This window comes from Dendrobates tinctorius, unplaced genomic scaffold, assembly GCF_039654945.1.
Source record: "Dendrobates tinctorius isolate UK_male_01 unplaced genomic scaffold, ASM3965494v1 ptg000003l, whole genome shotgun sequence".
Lineage (NCBI taxonomy): Eukaryota > Metazoa > Chordata > Amphibia > Anura > Dendrobatidae > Dendrobates > Dendrobates tinctorius.
This window is the reverse complement of record NW_027361671.1, coordinates 20,761,917-20,784,300: the sequence shown is the minus strand read 5'-3', so window position 1 is coordinate 20,784,300 and position 22,384 is coordinate 20,761,917.

Below are 22,384 nucleotides of genomic sequence, written 5' to 3'. Positions count from 1 at the left end.
CTGTGCATTCTGGTCTATATACAGAACTTGAAATACAACTGTCTAAACCAGCCTTAGCAATGTCATTCACTAATTGACAGTTGACTCTTTTTGCACTTATGTTAATGTTATACGGGGTTCAGGAGACAAAGAAAAAGCTTGAGTAATAATATTTTGTGTTCATCAGATAGTTAGATGGATTTAGTGATAATTTAGTACTAATGCCCATGATTTATTTAGTTTAACTATAAAAGTAGGAGAAATGATATATTAAATGTTATCTTAAAGGAGTTTCCCAAGAACAAAGTTAATTTTGATCAATAGATCCTGGAATAATAATATCTTCCACAATTGGATGTGTTTGAAAAAAATGTTTTTGTGCTGAAATAATCTTACAAATGTGCCCCTGCTATGTACTGTGTAATGGCCGTGTCTGACCATACAGGGACATGGTCTGATCACATCACAGCTCCTGGGCAGGGGAGGAAGCAAAAGAGAATATAGACAGGGCAACAGGGGATCACAGCTGATTTTTTTTGTGAGGTAAAACATATTCACTCTTTGATTTAAAAGGGCAGGAAAATGTTTTACCTCACAGAAAGCAGTGGTTGCAATCCCATGCTGTCCTGTCTATATACTCTTTTGCTCCCTCCCCTGCCCAGGAGCTGTAGTATGATCAGACCATGTCCCTGTATGGTGAGACACAGCCATTACACAGTACACAGCAGGGGCACATTTATAAGATTAGCTCAGCACAGGGACATTTTTTTAACACATGCAATTGCGGAACTTATTTTTATTCCAATATCTATTGGTCAAAATGAACTTTGTTCTTGTGAACACCCCTGTATGTAAAAAAAAAATGACAAAATATGAGTCCCTGCTTAGATCTGTCATGTCTAGTTTCCATATATCTGTAACATGTGGATCAGTTATCTTGTCCCTCAACTAATGACAACTGACGTAAAAATGGCATCAGCTCTAGCCCTACTTTTTCATTAGTTCCTATAACAAAACTGGTGAGCAGGATGGAAAAGCACAACATGGGATCTGTTCTTGCATTAGTTTCACTTCTGAGTTTCACTGCTATGCTGGAGGGAAATAAAGCCCCCTGACCAGATAGATGGAAACTCGGCCTCAAGATATTAATAATTGATTTTACATTGGTAAAATGTCTGCATAGCATTTCTACGGGTCACCATCTTGCTGTCTTCAACTCATTTGTGTCAAATCTGTCCTGCTCTGCAGTGAGTCTAACCTGTCATTCCAATAACAACATAATTAGGCTAGACTTTAGGATAGATGGGTGGTAAAATAAGGTTATAGGGTTGCCCTCTGTAAAGTTGTACCTCCTGCGATGGTCACAAGGCAAAATGTACATAGAGTCCTATGGAGAGAATGTAGTGATGACTTTTGGAGCAGCATTATAGCATATTTAGTAGAAAGATAGAACGTTTATAAAACATTTCTAACTTGACTTTTTATTTCATATTTTTTACATGAATATTTGCTGACCCACTCAATGACACAGACTTAACAAAGCGCTTGGGACAGTGCCCAAGATAATGACAATCTACAAAAATCAGATGTTGCTGCAGGGAGTTATCCATATTCCTAGATATACAAGAAAATGGGTCACTCATTTCTCGTCCTTGAGGCAAAGCATACGCGTGCACTATTAGAAAAGTATACCCCTCTAACTTGACATTTTAAACGTCGAGCTTTAGATTTAATCACATTCACTTAGAATGCTTTAAATACATTTCAAGACTAAGACACAGAGAACGCTTTTGCCAGAACATCAAATGGAATTTGTCTTGCTTAGCGCTTGCATTGTATACATTATGTCTTTTATTGCTGAACTTAGCTCCGTCATACCTTTCTCATCTTCAGACCTATACTGGCATCTTGTGTTAGAAAAGAATAACTACAAAGATAGCGACATCACAAAAATCCTATATTATTCAATGAACAAAGAAATCATACTGAATATTACTTGTAATAACTAGAGATGACTGGATTTAATAACATTTGAAATCTCCCAAACGGATTTTCATATGAAATTGATCAAAATTATTCTCTTCCAACTGAATGTCTCTTATTATGCTCTGGGATCCATTTAGACTCCAGAAAGTAATAAAAATAAGGTGTAAAAAATATAGAAAAACTTCCTATACTCACATCACCACTTCGCTGCTCTCTGGGTGAAATCCGTCCCCAGAGCTGCCTCTTCACTGCCACGACTTGCATCTCTAGGCATATTTACTCTAGGCCGTGACCAGTCCTCAGAGGTCACTGCTCATGACACGTTATGATTAGGATTTGAGCGAATTTGATTGGAATTTGGCCCAGAATCTTATTTTGACATATGCGTGCCATATTCTATTGTTCTAAGACAAAAAACTGATAAATGGGAAGAATTTGGGTGTTTATTTCAGTGTTGTAGAGGACCTGACACCAGGTGAATAGTTTTTGCTCTTCTTTTATTCCAGCCGCTCACCTGAAGATTCAGTTATTTTTTTTTTTTTTTTTTTTTTTTTAAATCAGCCATATGGTTCCAGAGATTTTGGGCCTTTTTATGTAGTGCTAATTTCTCTTTACAAGGAGACATTGAACCTACAGAATTTATGAGCCGTGATCCCTCAGTCAAGACCAGAAAAAATATTACCAAATACAGTGGGGAAAAAAGTATTTAGTCAGCCTCCAATTGAGCAAGTTCTCCCACTTAAAAAGATGAGAGAGGCCTGTAATTGACATCATAGCTGGACCACAACAATGAAAGTCAAAATGAGAAAACAAATCCAGAAAATCACCTTGTCTGATTTGGCAAGATTTATTTAGCAAATTATGGTGGAAAATAAGTATTTGGTCATTAACAAAAGTTCCTTTCAATATTTTGTTATATATCCTTTGTTGGATATGACAGAGGTCAAATGTTTTCTGTAAGTCTTCACAAGGTTGGCACACACTGTTGGTGGTATGTTGGCCCATTCCTCCATGCAGATCTCCTCTAGAGCAGTGATATTTTGGGACTGTCACTGGGCAACACAGACTTTCAAATCCCTCCAAAGGTTTTCTATGGGGTTAAGATTTGGAGACTGGGTAGGTCACTCCAGGACCTTCATATGCTTCTTATGAAGCCACTACTTCATTGCCCTGGCGGTGTGCTTGGGATCATTATCATGCTGAAAGACCCATCCATGTTTCATCTTCAATACCCTTGCTGATGGAAGGAGGTTTGCACTCAAAATCTCGCGATACATGGCCCCATTCATTCTTTCATGTACAGGGATCAGTCGTCCTTGTCCCTTTGCAGAGAAACAGCTCCAAAGCATGATGTTGCCACCCCCATGCTTCACAGTAGGTATGGTGTTCTTTGGATGCAACTCAGCATTCTGTCTCCTCCAAACACGACGAGTTTTGTTTCTACCAAACAGTTCTACTTTGGTTTCATCAGACCATATAACATTCTCCCAATACTCTTCTGGATGATCCAAATGCTCTCTAGCAAACTTCAGACGGGCCCAAACATGTACTGGCTTAAGCAGGGAGACACGTCTGGCACTGCAGGATCTGAGTCCCTGGCAGTGTAATGTGTTACTGATGGTAGCCTTTGTTTCAGTAGTCCCAGCTCTATGCAGGTTATTCACTTGGTGTCCCCCCTGTGTGGTTCTGGGATTTTTGCTCACCGTTCTTGTGATAATTTTGACCCCACAGGGTGACATCTTGCGTGGAGCCCCAGATCGACGGAGATTATCAGTGGTCTTGTATGTCTTCCATTTTCTTATTACTGCTCCCACAGTTGATTTAATCACACCAAGCTGCTTGCCTATTGCAGATTCAGTCTTCCCAGCCTGGTGCAGGGCTACAGTTTTGTTTCTGGTGTCCTTCGACAGCTCTTTGGTCTTCACCATAGTGGAGTTTGGAGTGTGACTGTTTGAAGTTGTGGACAGGTGTCTTTTATACTGATAACAAGTTCAAGCAGGTGCCATTACTACAGGTAATGAGTGGATGACAGAGGAGCCTCTTAAAGAAGAAGTTACAGGTCTGTGAAAGCCTGAAATATTGCATGTGTTAAGGTGACCAAATACTTATTTTCCACCATTATTTGCAAAATAAATTTTGCCAAATCAGACAAGGTGATTTTCTGGATTTGTTTTCTCATTTTAACTCTCACAGTTGTGGTCTACCTGTGATGTCAATTACAGGCCTCTCATCTTTTTAAGTGGCAGAACTTGCACAATTGGTGACTGACTAAATACTTTTTTCCCCACTGTATGCATTTTATATTTTTAAACTGGATTTTTACAAATTGTGTATCATAATGTTTTCCGATCTGAAGAATAATAGATGATAGATCATTTCTACTAGTGGTTAAAGATGCAAATCGCCTCATGTATTAAAAAAAATCTGTACACACCACATTTGGCATGTACTAAACACATTAGAAATCCCCTAACATACATGCCTTGCAATGACATAAATCTGGATTTGCTTTCATTCTTCATCATTGTTTCAGTACAATGTTCAACAGGTTTTTTCTAACTTTAGAATTTGTTTGAAAAGGATGCAATGAGATGATATGTTTAATTCTATATTAAAATGTTATATAATCTACTTACATAGGACTCAAATCATCAAGCAGTTGTCACTGGAATTTTCGCCAAAAAGAAACTGTTAGAAAAGGTGAAATTTTTTTGTGTACTTTCTACTTTTGTGACTTTTCCTGTTTTTATAAAAGTCCTGGCCAGTTCTGTCCACTTTTTGAACAGTGAGCTAAGCATGGGCGGGAAGGGACACATCCAAATGTCCCCAAAAACGTTATCATAAATTATGCCTCAAAAGTGGAATAAGTTACAACATAAATGTGTGCCAGCTCTTGGCATTTTTAAAGTACATTACTTGGGGAGGCAGATGGCAATTGAAATAGGTGCCAAATTCATTAAAGGGTGCACACCTCTTAATGAATTTGTCAAATCTTAATATATTACTTATGGCATAAAACATCAGTCTTAATGAATCGGGACCACAGCGTGTTTTTTTTGCCATTATTGCAGAATTACTGTAATGTTTCTGCCTTTGTTTTTTCATATGCTGTACAAGTTAGCTAAAAACAACACATTGAAAAGAAAATTAAAGAGGTTGTCCACTACTTTTTCATTGATGACGTATTCCTGCAAATAGGTCATCAATATCCGTTCGGTCAGGGTCCATCACCCTGACCCAAGTCAAATATGGTGTCCAAATCCTAATGTTTATTAAAAGGAGTCTTATGGTCTTTATTAAAATTTGTTAAAATTGCCTACTTCGTTTCTTTTGTTTTCTCCCTTATCACTCCTAAACCTTACAAAAGATCACAAAACCCCTTTACTGAAAGTACTCTTTTGACTTGCTAATAACAATATATAAAACAGACAGCGTACAGCTAAACATGCTAGCGATATAAATAAAACGATCACAAAATGTCAATCTTGTCACAGTGTAATTAACATAAAATACTTAACTATAATATTTTAATTTGAATAGAGACAAACAATAAAACACAAAAGAAATTAAACTTGACATTAACGTATAAATGTCAGATAAATCCTGGAGCTCCTTTGTCTGCATTGCAACATTAACCAGTTGATGCATCTTTAGAGGCTTTTTATTTTTATTTTCATTTTGTTCCAGAGAACACTTCAGAGAGAGACCTTAGGGAAGCCAGAAAAAAAGCAGCAACACATTTAGTTTTCTCCTATTAAATGACAGTGATAACAAAATTGAACATAAAAGATATGATCGCTTACAAATAAAAGATCCTAAAGCAATTGAGAAGATTTGAAGTGATGTGCAAGGTATCATACTACAACCATTTAGAACCACACAATGATTCCACTTTGCTGTATAACTATGATTTTATTCCTGTACTCTATATGCAGAAACTTTTTTTTATAATGCTAAATTAGTAGTTCTTCTCATGCTTGAAACTCCACGACACACACCTGACATGCTTAGAAAAGTACTTTCAGACTCGCATTTAGGCCCCCTTCACGCATCCGCTTAAAAAAACATGCATGTCCAATGGTCTGTTTTTCTGTTGGAAGTCTGTGTGTAGGTGTGTACCATCCATGTGAAATCCCTGTGCTGTCCGTGTGACACGTACCTGAATACAATGCAGAATAGAAGTTATAGATTTTTAGGTGTTAAAGATGTGTAAAGATATAGATAGATATTCGGATTCAGGAAAATCGGTACAAATAATTTCTAATATCTGTGTGTCCATACCAAATAACGAATCCAATGCATGTCAATGGGAAAGCCAAATATTTTTCTGCTGGACCCAACAAACAGGTCTGGGGGAATGGGAAAAAAGCTGAAATTGATGGGAAATCGCTAAAACTAAATGGGAACAGCATAGAGAAGATGTCTGCATTAGGGATGAGTGAGCGTATTCGTAGGTATTCGGTACTCGGCGAGTAATGCGGTAGTCGAACCAAAGCGAGTATTTCACTACTCGCCTCGCTATTCGGTTCTCCCACCCAGCAGTTGCAAATCACAGTAATGCCGCACCCTTCTAGGTTGTGGGCAGCATTACTATGATTGTGATTGACTGGCCGCCCAGCTTCCTATGAGTCATCAATCATAGCCTGGCACTAAGCCCTGCCTGCCGCCGCCATTTTCTGCACATTGCATGCAGAACACAGCTAGTGTAGGGAGAGTGTGAGCAGCTGCTAGGGAGAGTTGTGTTTTTTGGTTCAAATCAGCCAGAAATCCACTGTGAAACCCAAAAGCTCTTTTCAGAGCTGAAAGTATAAGGTCAGGGACCACGTAGTGACCATTTTCCCAGCTTTTTTTTGGTCACATTTACCCCTGCAGGGCAGGTTTTTTGTGCTGCTGCCGTGCTGCATTCACAGCGAATAGCATGCACAGTACTGCACAACTGACACGCAGGCACCACCACTGTCTTGTGTGATGTCTGGGGTGCGTATTCTTGCCTTAAACCTCAGGGCAGTTTTTTGCTGCTGCTACCGTGCTGTGTTCACATAATAACAGCAAATAGTATGTACGCACGGTAATGCACCACTGACACGCAGCCAGCACCGCTGTCTTGTGTGGTTTCTGGGGTGTGTATTTTTGCCTTAAACCTCAGGGCATTTTTTTTTGCTGCTGCCATTCTGTGTTCACATAATCACAGCGAATAGCACGCACGGTACTGCACAACTGACACGCAGGCAGCACCGCTGTCTTGTGTGGTGTCTGGGATGCATATTCTTGCCTTAAACCTCAGGGAAGTTTTTTTGCTGCTACTATGCTGTGTTCACATAATAACAGCAAACGGTACGCACGCATGGTACTGCACAACAGACACGCAGGCAGCATTACTGTCTTGTGTGGTGCCTGGGGTGCGTATTCTTGCCTTAAACCTCAGGGCAATTTTGTAGTGCCAGCACCACTGTCTTGTGTGGTTACTGGGGTGCATAATCTCACCTTAAACCTCAGGGCATTTTTTTTCTGCTGCTGCGGTGCTGTTTGTAAAACACAAAGCAGTACTAGGCTGTAGTGCTGCTTTCCACAAAGCACTAACTGCTCCTTGCTCCCCAATATCTGCATCTTAACATCTGCAACTATGGCAGAAAAATCCAAAATTCCTAAAAAGGCTGTTGTGAAGGGACAGGGATGTGGAAATGGGGTCGTTGGTGCCCAACAAGGCACAGAGTCTGGGAGATTGAAGAATGTTAATGCATCTAGTTTCCTGGCAAAATTTCCTGGTCTGGAACATAAACAGGCCTGGAAGCCAGAAGAACAAGAGCAGATACTGTCTTGGATGGTTGATAAGGCCTCAACGAAATGTTCTAGCAGCACCCAATCGTCCATGACAAAGCAGTCTACTGTCCATACAGATAACGCTGGGTCATCCTATTCTCAACCTATTCCTAGTTCATCACCCGGTCAGGAGTCACAGGAAACATTTAACCCCAACCTTGGTCATTCTGAGGATCTGTTTGGTCCATTTTCTTTCATTGCCTCTGGCCTCTCACCATGCGACATTGAAACGTGAGGAACGTGAGGGAGTATTGTCTGTTGAAGATGGCCAAATATTTGAAACCTCCACGTCCAGAAGAAAGCCACTTTCATCCACGTGATATACCGAGTGAAGGGGTGGAGGCAGATGGTGATGACACACAGTTGCCATCTGTCCAGTCGCTAATATCAACACGGAAGGAGGATGACATGGACGACGAGGTGGTCGATGATGAGACCACCGATCCGACCTGGGCCGCTGGCACGCATAGCCAGCACAGCAGCACAGAGGATGAAGGTGGATACGTAGCACCAACAGAGGCACCAAGGGCTACTGGTTTGAGCAGAGTGTGAAGTGTGTCAACTGTTGCCAAGAGCAATCCCTCTGTGCCCCAAGTCAAGGCAAGGGTGCGTTCAGCTGCTGTCTGGAAATTTTTTTCCGATAATCCTTCTGAACCAAATGTCATCTGTAGCATCTGCCATAGGACGCTAAGCAGAGGCCAGGGCAAAGGCAACCAAAGCACCACCAGTATGCGGATACACATGGCAGCCAAGCACCCTAGTCGGTGGGCTGAACAACAGGGTACCAAATCAGTGTCTGTGACTGCGGGTCAAACCACTGCCATGTCACCTGTGATAAGGCCTCACCAATCTGATGGGCAGGAAGCAGGTGATCATCATACCTCTTGCTCACAAGCTGCGGTTGCACAGACACAGGCCACAACAAGCTCATCCACTTGTTTGTCCCAGGAAAGCATCCAATTGTCCGTGCCCCAGATGTATGAAAGGAGGCGTAAATACCAAGCCACACACCCACAAGCACATATACTGAACGCGCACATTGCCAAGTTGCTAGCCGTGGAGATGTTGCCGTTTAGGCTTGTGGGGACACAGTCTTTCTGTGATCTTTTGGCTGTGGCTGCCCCACGATACTCGGTTCCCAGCCGGCACTATTTTTCCCGCTGCGCCGTCCCCGTGTTACACCAGCACGTCTTAGACAATCTAAAGCGTGCGCTTACTAATGCCGCAACCGGGAAGGTCCATCTTACAACAGACACGCGGACAAGTATTTGTGGCCAGGGACGATACATCTGTCACGGCACACTGGCTGAACCTGGTGGAGGGTGGGACAAAGTCTCAAACTGGACCATCAACACATATCCTACCCATGCCACGAATAGCGGGCCCAACCTCAATCAGGGTTTCCGCCTCATCATATACGTTCAGTCTCCCCTCTTCCTCCTCCTCCGCCTCGTCATCCTATGCTGAATTACCCTCCACATCACTCCCAAGTTGGGAGCTGTGCAGCAGCGCATCGTCAAAGCGGCAAAATGCTCTGCTGAAGCTGATCTGCTTAGGTGACACACCACACACTGCAGCAGAGCTTTGGCAAGGAATACAACAACAGACCGATCAGTGGCTCTCCCCACTGCAACTCCAACCTGGTCTGGTTGTCTGCGGCAATGGGCGTAACCTGGTGGCGGCTTTAAAGCTCAGGAAGCTGGTACACATGCCATGCATAGCTCACGTGCTGAACCTGGTGGTGCAGAAATTTATAAAAACATACCCTGACACTATTGCTATGCCTTGACACTGGGCACGGCCACCTCTATGCTAGTAGTCCGACTCCTAGCTTCATCATAATTGTTTGGCCCTTCAAATCTGTCTTGCTTCGTTCATGAACTATGCTACAGCCCCATGGGCTAATTTTTGGAGACACTATGGCTATGCCTGGACACTGGGCACGGCCACCTCTATGCTAGTAGTCCTGGCTTTATCATAATGGTTTGGTCCTTCAGACCTGCCTTGCTTCCTTCATCAACCATGATACAGCCCCTAGGGCTAATGTTTGGAAGACACTGGGGCACACTGGGCAGTGGCACAACAAGGACAGTAGTCCAAGCTTTATAATTCTGAATCCCTTGTGATGATGATGATGAAGATGGGTGGCTTCTTCCTGTGTTAACCATAACACAGCCCCTACCCCTAGCCCAGATTGCTCTCCTTACACCACTTACACACTTAGGTGTCAGTAGATTGCCTCCATCATCACTCGCTCTTACGGTACTTCTGATACATCACTGGCACTGCATAAGTGGCGTACGAGTCCCGCTCTTCCGGCAAAAAACCAAAGGACTTAAAATAGTGTTTGTACATTCTAGTGAAGCAGTGGTGTAAAAACAATCGTGCAGCCCCTGACCAGGTGCCCCCATGTTATATATATTTGTTTACAGCATACATTTTTTAACATTTACACATTTTTTAGCGTTTTCCTTAGCCTCCAGACCGCTTTGTAGGGTCCAGCAGACAATTACTCGCATTTTCCATTGACTATCATTGGACTCGCTATTCGTACCGAATACCCGAGTATTAAGGTATACTCGGTAGGAGTATCGCGAGTCCAAATACTTCAGTACTCGCTCATCCCTAGTCTGCATGCCTTTCTGACTCACATATGGTATCTGGTAATAATGTTGTGAGACTATTGCGCCGATTTTACTGATTTTTAAAAAGACCTACCAAACCAAACAATTATTTTAAAAGGAAAAATGCTAAGAAACATTATTTCCTTCATAATTACATGTGTATAATGCAAAGTAAAAATAAAAATAAAACAAATATACCTCCCCTTTAGCATTTGTTCACACGGAGCGTTTTGACTTTATTTTTTACTTTAACATTTGTAAGGTCTCTCACTCCTACATTTGGGAAGTCCCTCCCTCATGCCAAATAGTTAGCCAGATAGTGGAATACATATTCCACATCCCTCTACAATGTCATTTCAAACATGTCCATTTGAATTTTGAGCTTTGCCAGTCACCACCACCATATCCATCGTCATGTAATTATGCAGCCCTCGCTGACAATTAGCAGAGTGCCAACATGTGCCGTGAATCCTGAGTTTGGTAAGGGCCCTCTGGTGGCCCTGTATCATACATTTGGGAGAGTTCTCACTCCTACATTCAAGAAGTCCCTCCCTTAGTGGAATATACATTCCCCATCCTTTCACAATGCCATTTTAAACATGCCCATATGAATTTTAAGATTTGCCTGTCACCACCACTATGTCCACTGCCATGTTATTATGCGGCACTCACAATTTGCAGAGGGCCAGCAGGTGCTGTGAAACCTGCGTTTTGCAAGCTCCACAGTTCATTTTTGCCACCGGATCTCAATGGAACAACTGGATCCCAATGTAACAACTGTCATAGTGGGTGAAGCCGCTGTAAAGTGAATATAATACAGGAGTTGGGGGAGCTGTATAATCAATGTCAGTAAATTGGATTCTACCAGACACCAGAAGCATTAGAATTAACTGTACAGTCTGTCAGGCCTGAAACCCATGTCAGGAACATGTACAAGCCTCATTTTACTTGGAAGCAGCCTCCTCAAGGAAAAGAGACAGGAGTGCTATTGCCCAATCTGCACAAGCCTATGCATTTTCTATTGGTTTAATACATAGCGTATCTTTATCTAGATGTTGTGCGATTGGCACAAAGCCTGCAGAGATATGCAAATGTGACTATCTTTCTCTAATTGTTGTGAGTCTGCTGTTGCTTTGTGTAATAAAGCTGATATCTTAAAAAAATTGCCACATATTGCTAGATATATTGAATTTGTATATAACACCTCTGTGAGGTAATTGACAAAAATAAAGCCAGGAAATTTTTGTTCATAAGCAGAAAAAGCATTCAATATGAGAAAGGCCGTGTTACAGATCAGAAGGTGACTGGATCTCATTCTATCTTCCTGTCAAAATGTGGTCAGTGCAGTATATCACTGACAAACCCAGACAATTGCCAGGATATTGTGGGTTGGATGGCAGACAAAGGCTCCAGTGCATTGAAAAGCAGCACCACAAAGTCTTCCACATGGTCCAGTCTCAGTAGCCAAGAGGCTGGGCCTCTGAATCCTCACCCTGGTTCTCCTTCCTCCCATCATCAAGAGTCCCAGGAGATATATGACCTCAAAGCTGTCAACTCTGAGGAACTGTTTACGTTCCCTTGTAATTTGTCAAGTCTCTCAACTTGCACCATTAAAGAGGGTCATAAGGAGGTGGAGTGCAGTGATGCCCAAACATCTGAGCACCCATGACCAGACCAGGAGAAAGCCACGTTGGGGAAGGTCAATTCATGTCTGAAGAGGTGGAGAATAATCATGACGCAGAGTTGCTATGAGGTCAGACTAAAATAGCAACTCAGAAGGAGGATCAGATTGAGAACTGGAAGGTGATGTCATTGATGATGAGGCCACTGACCCAACCTGGCACGGTTGCACGCCTAGCGAGCACAAAAGTGCAGACAGGGATGGAGCCTTACCACAAAAGCAGGCAAGAGGGGGTAATGGTTTGACCGGAGGGAGAACTCAGTCAACTGTTCCAGAGCCCCCTGCACTCAGCTAGATGACAGGTCAAGTGTGCATTGTTCCCCTGTATGGCAGTTTTTTTTCTGATTTTCCTTCAGAAAAAAACAACTGCAATTTGCATCATCTGCCAAACCAAGCTAAGAACAGGCAAGAACACTGCCAACTTGAGCACCACCAGTATGCAAAAGCACATAGCTACCAAGCACCCCAGCAGGTGGGCGAAACACCTGGGTACAAAATCTTTGATGGCGAAACCACTGCACCTCCCCTGTGTTATGGCCTTCTAAATCTGACACAACAGTCAGCAACCATGTCCAGTTCATTGTCCCAGCTCAGCATTCAGTTTTTAATCACAGCTTTCATACATCTTGGCATGCTTGCCACTAGTCTTCGCACTGCTTCTGGCACAAAAACTTAAGCAGTTCTTTGTTTGATGGCTTGTGACTATCCATCATCCTCTTGACTACATTCTAGAGGTCTTCAATGGGGTTCAGGTCTGGAGAATGGGCTGCCCATGACAGGGTTTTGATGTGGTGGTCTCTTAATTTTTGCCAGAGCTGTGTGTGTATATATATATATATAAATATATATATATATATATATATATATATATACATACAGTATATATATATATATATACACAGCTCTGCAAAAATTGAGAGGCCACTGCGCAGTTTTGTAAAAATCAGCTTCTCTACATGTCTGACAGCCATTCCATTCCAGTGTCAGCTGATTTCAAACCAGAGTACACCTCATTCTCCTTAATCTGCTTCTGATTAGGTGATCACCTGAACCAAATCTTAGTTAACAAAGGAAAGTATAAAAAACACCCTGCTGTAGTGTTCACAATCCTCTTGCAATAGGACAAGCTGGATGGCAAAACAAGTGCTAGTAATATCCCAAAAGTAATAGGAATGAAAAAAATAACTTTTAACCATGCCAAAGGAGTTGAAAAGAAAAGTCTTGAGTGAGGAAAAGAAGGGCTCAATTCTAACTTTACTAGAGAGGGATACAGTGAGTGTCATGTTGCCTCCATCCTTAAAATTTCTAAGGCGGCTGTCCATTACAACAAGGTCAAGCAGCAGACATTGGGGACAACAAAGCTACAGACCAGCAGAAGGCGAAGACAACGCTCCACTGACTAAGATGACTGTCATCTTATTCGAATGTCACTCAGCAACCGCAAGATAACATCAAGTGACCTACAAAAGAAATGGCAGCTGGGGTGAAGTGCATGGCAAGAATAGTTCGTAACAGGTTCCTAGAGTCAGGGCTCAAGTCATGTAAAGCTAGAAAAAAGCCTTTCATCAATGAGAAGCCAGGTTGAAGTTTGCCAAAGACCATAAGGATTGGACCATAGAGGATTGAAGTAAGGTAATTTTCTCTGATGAGTCTAATTTTCAGCTTTGCCCAACACCTGGTCGTCTACTGGTTAGATGCAGACCTGGAGAAGTGTACAAGCCACAGTGTCTTGCACCGACTGTGAAATTTGGTGGAGGATCGGTGATGATCTGGGGATCCTTCAGTAACGTTGGAATTGGGCAGGGTAATTTTTGTAAAGGACATATGAATCAAGCCCCATACAAGGTTATCTTGGAAAAACAGTTGATTACTTCTGCTCAGGTAATGTTCCCCACCTCTGAGGACTGGTTTTCCAGCAGGACAATGCACCATGTCACACACAGCTAGGTCAATCAATGTGTGAATGAAGGACCACCACATCAAATCCCTGTCATGGCCAGCCCAATCTCCAAACCTGAAAACCATTGAAAACCTCTGGAATGTAATCAAGATTAACCAGGATAGTCACAAGCCAACAAAGAAGAACTGCTTAAATTTTTGTACCACGAGTCGCATAAGGTCACCCAAAAGCAGTGTGAAAGACTGGTGGAAAGCATGCCAAGGCGCATGAAAGCTGAGATTAAAAATTATGGTTAATCCACAAAATATTGATTTATGAACTCTTCCTGAGTTAAAACATTATTATTGTTGTTTCTAAATGATTCTGAACTTGTTTTCTTAGCATTATTTGAGGTCTGCAAGCACTGCATTTTATTGTTATTTTGACCATTTCTCAGTTTCTGAAAATAAATACAAAATTTAGTGCTAGGAAATTCGAAGACATGTTGTCAGTAGTTTATAGAATAAAAAAGCAACTTACATTTTACTCAAAAATATACCTATAAAGAAAAAAATCAGACAAACTGAAAATTTTGCAGTGGTCTCCTAATTTTTGCCAGAGCTGTGTATATATATATATATATATATATATATATATATATTGTAGATATACGTGAGTCCCTGACATCTATATGTCTATCTATTCTACTGTATATCTACTGTATATACAGTATCTATTCTATCAATTCTGTTCTAACTTGTCAAGCTGTGATTTTACTGGTCGGGCATATGAATTGTTGGCTTTTAATCTATATCTATCTATCTGACCCATCCATTTCAGCTTTTTTCCCATGCTCCCAGACCTGTTTGTTGGGTCCAGCAGAAAAATATTTGGCTTTCCCATTGACTTGCATTGGCTCTGCTATTTGGTACCAATACACGGATATTAGAAAGTATTTCACTATTTGCTCATCACTAATTGCTAAATATCCAAAAATCCCCACCCTATACTTGCTCGCTAAGATCCACAAGGATGCAATCGATCCACTTGGGTCATCCAATAGTGTCTGACATGGGAGGGCTGTGTGACACAGCATGTAAATTTGTTACCCATTACCTAAAACCTATAGTAGAGACATAGGCGTACGCAGGATCAAAACTAGGGGGGGGGGGGCAAGTCATGGTAGTTCAGGTTGTAAAATTTTAGAACAAAAAAGGTGAATGAAATGAAAATTTTAAGAAAATTTTATGTAGTTCTGGTCAGTTAGAAACTATCGTCACAAGATGGCTCCGAAGGACCACAGCGGCATCGGTAAAAGGTGAAGCTGCGGGAAGGTGAGCATAAAAACAGGGGCAGAGGGTTTACATTTAAAGCGCCACTCCAGCGCTGAAGAAAAAAAACTGCTGGAGTGGTGCTTTAATGTCAGCAAGCGCTATGTTTACACTTTTCAGTTTAAAAACATCAAGTTTTCAAGCCAAAAGCACTTGAGAAAACATTGTTTTGGAGAAGTCTTATTTTTCCTGCCGCTGTTTTGAAGACTTGTTTTGATTGGACTGAGTAGTTTGAACAGGCATCCTTGTGGATCCACTTTAAACAAGTGACCTTTTTCCCCCTCAGGAGTTTTTCTAAACTTCAAGAGGAGAAAAAGAAAAGAAAAATTCAAAAAACTTTAGAAACAGGAAAGAGGATTTGCCCACAAAAATTAATTGGAAGACCGTCAAGAGTTTTTGACAAGAATTTTGTAGAGTTTCCGCTCAAAACTCTCGTGAAACAAACACAGAATGCTGCTACTTCATGCAATCTTTAATATGTACAAAAAAAAAGGAAAATGCCCACAAAGTCTTAAGGATGGCATGGCTAGTGGCGCCACACGAGGACGCATCACTAGGGATCCACATTTGCTGCCTAAACAGGAATGTACGAGTGCAAAAAATTATATAATATAAATGTAGCAATGCTACAGATTTGATAGTAACTTTTGTGCACATACCAGTCCCACGCTTCACGATGCCCCTTCCTGCTGCGTAGTTGGCACATGTGACCACCCATTACTTTGGGGTCTCCTTCCTAGCCCTGGTGGCTGTCAGGGCAGCGTGCATGCGCCAGGCACATGAGTCAGGGCATCGTGCACGCTCCAGGCCCATGAGGCAGGGGAGCGTGCACGCTCCAGGTGTATGAGGCAAGACAGCGTGCATGCTCCAGGTGTATGAGGCAGGGCAGCGTGCACGCTCCAGGTGTATGACGCAGGGCAGCGTGCATGCCCCAGGTGTATGAGGCAGGGCAGAGTGCACGCTCCAGGTGTATGAGGCAGGGCAGCTTACATGCTCCAGGTGTATGAGGCAGGGCAGTGTGCATGTTCCAGGTGTATGAGGCAGGGTAGTGTACACGCTCCAGGTGTATGAGGCAGGGTAGAGTGCACACTCCAGGTGTATGAGGCAGGGCTAAGGCGTGGGATAGCGACAATCCCACCATTCTAAAGATGCAAATAAAAGCGCTGAGACCTCTGTCAATTCGGTATTACATTATTCAACTGCTCACACACATGCAACCATTAAAGCCATCCCATAGGCCAATTTTTAAAGGCCAAATGTACTTGTTCGACTGAGGTCAAATTCGAGCGACAGGCTAGGGACCTTAGATACAGGTTTTTGGATAGATGATATAGCTGTAGAACGGATATAACAGGGCAAGAGCAACTCCACTCGACAAATTTCTAATTCCATCTCAAAGAAAAAACGGCAGAGTATAAAGCAAGATTTATTTCCACTTTTAATTGTGAATGGCACTCGATTCGCAAAATCTTGATGAAACACCTGCCAGTACTCATGACCAATTTAGTTCTTCAAAAAGAGATTTCCTTTGTCCCACTTATAACAGCAAGGTGTAGTAAAAACTTGAAAGATCATTTAATTAAGACCCACTGTGTAGCCAAATCAAAAATCTTTTTTGGAACTAGTAAACAGAGATGGTGTTGTTTCTCATGTGGGGATTACCTGGCCTCAAATAAAAACATTATCATTAGAGCTAATTCCTTTTCCCCTAGGCCAATGGGGCTCTCCAGTTCACGATCACCAACTACATATCCTGTAGTACCTCATACTTGATATACTACGCTCTGTGTCCCTGTTCAAAAATGTATATGGGGCTAACATCCATAGAGCTGCATGTAAGGACGAGGGAACATGTATGGGACATCATGGTGGCAGGAGAGGTAGATTACCTTTCCCTACTAAAAACCATACCAAAACATTTCAGGTTGTATCATAGTTTTGACCCACGGTGCTTCAAAGTCAGAGGTATAGATAGAGTCTTTTGTGGTATTAGAGGAGGAAATGTAAAACAAACCCTGGCACAACTTGAGTCTAGATGGATTGTGGATTTGGGAACAATGTCCCCGAAAGGATTGAATGAAAAATTAAGCGTTTTTCTATTTTTGTAATGCTCTACATTTTTATTTTTAGTGTGTTTTTAATTTCTTACTTTCTGTCTTGATTTATTGTAAGGATTTATACATACGCTCTCATGTGACGTCCTGCATGTCCCACTTTATTGGAGAAAGGAAGATGCTTGAGAAGAATGGAGGAAGCAAATATTTGTGGTACGATTGGAGGACCCACAATATTGAAATAGATGAAAAGACCATCTTGATTATTACAATTTCCTCATGTGATGTACACCAATACATAACATGGATTCCCATATGTTGGATACATGATGTAACTTCTAGCTAGGCCGTCCCCCACTCCCGGCCCCTTGCTTTTTTCCTATTAATCTACTTCCTTTCACCTTTCCATATATAATCCTATTTTTAATCCCCATGCCCCTTTGCTTAGTGTCATGATCTGCTTAGTTAGGTAGTTCAGAGGTTAATCTGGACGGCCTCACTCTGAGATTCTGGGAGGCTTTTTATAGCCTCATTGTGGACTCATTCCTCCTCGCTTATACTCTGATCCTTGGTGCTTATACTATGATCCTTGGCCGAGTGTTTGTGACCCTGGTGTGCTTTGTGACTGTGATACTTTATGCTTGCTTGGTTTTGACCTGGTTCTGTCTCTGTTATGAGTTCTGCCTGTTCCTTTTGTACTGCTCTGCTATTCCCATGTATGACTCTTTTGCCTTGGACCTGACTACTCTCTGACTGCCTCCCTTGTACCACGTTGCTATCTCTGTGTATGACTCATTGCTTACATTCTGACTATTCTCTGCTTGCTCCTCTGGTACCACTCTGCCCTCTCTGTGTATGACCCCCCCCCCGCTTGTCTGACCTGAGTTCCCCTAATCTTCACTCCAGGATTCCTGTAATAGAATCCTACAGTCATCTACTGCAGCAGGACGCTAAGCCACGCCCCCTGTGGTCACATGATTGTAGGTCCTGGTACTGTATACTACCTTTAGTGTCACAGGGCCCGTGCTCAGAACTTTCCCTGCAGTTTCGGACCCTGGGCCCTCCCGTAGTCTGGGTGAGTGACCCTGCTCAGCCGCGGCAGTCCGCCGGCGCTGACAGGATCCTGATACTTAGTTTGTTCATATTTTTTCCTTAAAACCATGTACCTCTTGCAATACTGTGATACTTTTCTTAAAAAATTGTCTTTGGCACTTTGCACTCGGCACTTTTACATAAAATTTACAGTTATCACTCTATGTGGAGTATGAGGTGCCTTTAGGATGCCACAATCCTCCCATGATTGCAATGGACGTGTGACATATACGCATCTTTTGTGATACTTGTCATGCACGATCTTGGAACAATGGTGATGTCACAAAATGGCATTGAACTTGATCACCTTAGATTTTTTAATTTTGGTAAAAAAACCTTTTTTATTTGTCCTTGTTCCGTTTTAGATCATTTTCTTCACATGGCACCTGGGAAAATGATTCCTGTGCAACATTATTTGTATTATGGAACATCTGTGTCTTTGCACAGTGGTCATTTCCCCATAAATGATGACAAATGTTCTTTTTATTTGCATTATACATATTTGATAGGCACACAACATGGTTATATTATACTCACCTGATAATCACTCAAAGTGGTTGTATCAGAGATTAAAGGGAATCTGTCACCCCATTTTAGCCCTATCAGCTGCCAGCACCGCCATCAGGGGTTTATCTACAGCATTCTGTAATGCTGTAGGTAAGCCCCCGATGTAACCTGAAAGATAAGAAAAACAAGTTAAATTATACTCACCCTGGCGTCCGGTCCAGTCCGATGGGTGTCGCGGTTCCGTCTGGCACCTCCCATCTTCATACGATGCGGTCCTACTTCTTACTTCTGCCATGGCTCCTGCGCAGGCGTACTTTATCTGCCCTGTTGAGGGCAGAGTAATGTACTGCAGAGCGCAGGTGCCGGATTTCTCTGACCTTTCCCGGCGCCTGCGCACTGCAGTACTTTACTCTGCCCTCAACAGGGCAGAGAAAGTATGCCTGCACCGGAGCCGCGGCAGAAGTAAGAAGGAGGACATCGTCGTATAAAGATAGGAGGAGCCGGACCGGACCACGACACCCACCGCACCCAACCCCCTTTGAGTATAATCTAACTTTTTTTTATCTTTCAGGTTATATTGGGGGCTTATCTACAGCATTACAGAATGCTGTAGATAAGCCCCAGATGGCGGTGGCCGCATCTTATAGGCCAAAAAAGGGGTGACAGATTCCCTTTAAGTTTCTGTAAAAGTCTGTAGCACAGTGCATTTTTTATCTATATTTATTTTCCTTTATGCATGCATCTCACATGTTACTTGTGAGAATGGTTTTACCCTTTGGATCTTACTAATATGCTATACCTTATTGATACGATTCTTTAATCAGCATGGGGACTAGGAAATACAGAGATGTCCATTAGACTTCAACAAAATGGTGCACTTATTCACATGCCCACTAAACCCATGCATCAGTGAAGGCCTCTTCAAATTGTCAATGACGTCAAGGAGACACTTTCTTCTCTGACATGCCTTGGAGGTCAACGGCCAAACTGGATGCACCTGGGACTTGGGGGCTCCTTTGTATGTGCTACTACTACTGACCCATATGTGAGTAGCTTTACGTATATAAGTATGACAGGAGAGAGCATTTGGCACACTCCCCTTGAGAGAGCACCTGTGCGAAACGCGTGTCAGGGCGGCTGTGGTGGTGTCTAGGACTTGATAATCAGATCATGTGCAAGCACTGACTTAATAGACAAAAATGTTTCAGCTCACCCCTTCCATGGAAAAAGCCTTTGATTCCATGGAACCCGAGCAGGGATTCATGTCTCCACCGGACACCAGGAAATGTGCTTGAAGAAAAAGGGAATCCAGCTCCAAGGAATAAAATCAATTTCTTTTATTTAATTCCAAAGATAAAAGTATGACAAAATCATACATCACGCAGATACCAGTTATACCGGTGAAAAAAAGTGCCTGGCTGAAACTGAACGTGTTGATTTTATTCCTGTAAGCACTGACTTGACAATAGTTTCATCTATATGACCCACTTGGACTATGTAAAAATACATTATTAATATACTTGTAAGGAAGGAAACCGGACTGTGGGTACCTATGAGACACCGGGTCCAGAACTGCCTAGGCCGCGTCCAGTGTTGGAAGGGGGAAAGAAATGGGTGTCGGAAAGGACCCATGACCTAGAGAGAAGGGGCCTAGTAAGCAAGGGGAAGAGGGAGAGTCGAGCGTGGGAAAGGCAGAGGGTTCCCACCGCAAGGAAGAGAGAGTAGGGACCTGCTGGGCACCGCAGAGAGAAACAGACTTCAGAGCAGAGACCCAGGACAGGTGCAGGGAGGACTCCTGGGCACCAGTGAGTGTGCAGAGAGACGGGCACTGAGGGAAGCGTTGCGGTGTGGCTAACCAGATACCAGCGGGTGTACCGAGAGTCGGGCTCCAAGTGAAGCATTGCAGTGCAGGCATCCAGGCATTGGCGGGTGCACAGGAAAGCACATGCCGAGTAGAGACTTGTGCAGAGCTGCACTTTTCAGCTCTGCAGTTCAATGGACTAGGGGCTCAGCGGGCAAAATCTATGACTGCCAGCTGCCACCAGAAGCGGGACCGTGTGTTCGGTGGAGAAGCCTGAAGACGCAGTACTGGCCTCTGCCAACATCCCATCACCGATCAGACTGCAAGCATGTAAAGGACAGCGGAGTCTCGATAAGTTGAACCTGATAAAAAACACTGCTGCATTAAAAATAAACCTTACACTGCTTAAGTTGTTTAACTCCTTGTTGGCTCCCTGTGAGGAGAACACATATTGTGTTAATTAAACCACACCCCTGTTAACCCTTGCTCTGCGCCTTTATGTTACTGCATCCGTTTATCTGCTTTACATTTGGCGTAGTTGGCAGGATGCAGTCTTCGGACACAGATGCAGCTGGCCAATCCATCATGAGTGCCCTGAGGTCTAGCTTGCTGTTGGGGACCATGCTCAGCAATCTCTCAAAAATTCACGGTGATTAATATAATGTTGTGGGACTGGACCGAGTGGGTTAAAAGCATATTGAGGATGCACCCCATGACCCCTGCTATGCAAGCAGAGATTACTGTGATGGCCCTAGATGGTGAGGATTGGTGCTCTGTTATGTTTTGTTCCCCCCATGATTGGGATACTCTGGATAAAATTATGCAGATCCTGGATGAAATGCATGGGGATCCCATCAACGTTGAGGAATTACGGATGCGAATGTTTCACCGCGTCCAGAGGGAAGGTGAGTCTGTAACCCAGTATATTACAGGAGGTGAGTGTGCATGTTGCTAAATGGGATGATGTGAGGGCTACAGGAGTGAGACCCCCTGAAGTGATACTGAGGGACCAGTTTGTGGTGGGCCTCAGGGACGCGCCGCTTAAAAAAGATTTGCGAGAGCACCTGCGTACTAAACTGTATATGACCCTCCTAGAAATAGGGGCGGAAGCACACGTGAGAGAGCAGGAACAGGGGACTGCTGCCTTGGTAGGAATGGTCCGGAGCAATGAGGTACCCACCCCGTCTGCAGCTGAACCAGAATGGACCCTAGAAATCCAGAAGTGAATACAGGAAATGAGAGACAAGTGGTCCAGCCTTAGAAGAGTCCCCGATTTAGCCCAAAATACGTCAAGAGATAGGAGCGAATCAGAGTCCCGCTTGTTTGTCAAGCCTCGTCAGGGAACTAGACAGCCCCGTGCAGAATGGGATCCGACTTGTTTCAAGTGTGAGAAAACTGGATACTACGCCCGAGGTTGTGCGAGACGGGGACGGTCCCTACCAAGGCAGCCATTAAACTATTGGGATCTGTGGCTGGGGGACACAACCCGGAGCCTGAAAGACGAAGGAGGAGAGATGGGAGTCCAGGAGATTCAATCTCTACGAGCCCTACCATCTGGGCTGAAGTAAATGGGCAAGCAGTTCATTGTTTAATTGATACCGGTTCGCAAGTGACCACCATGCCAGAAGCA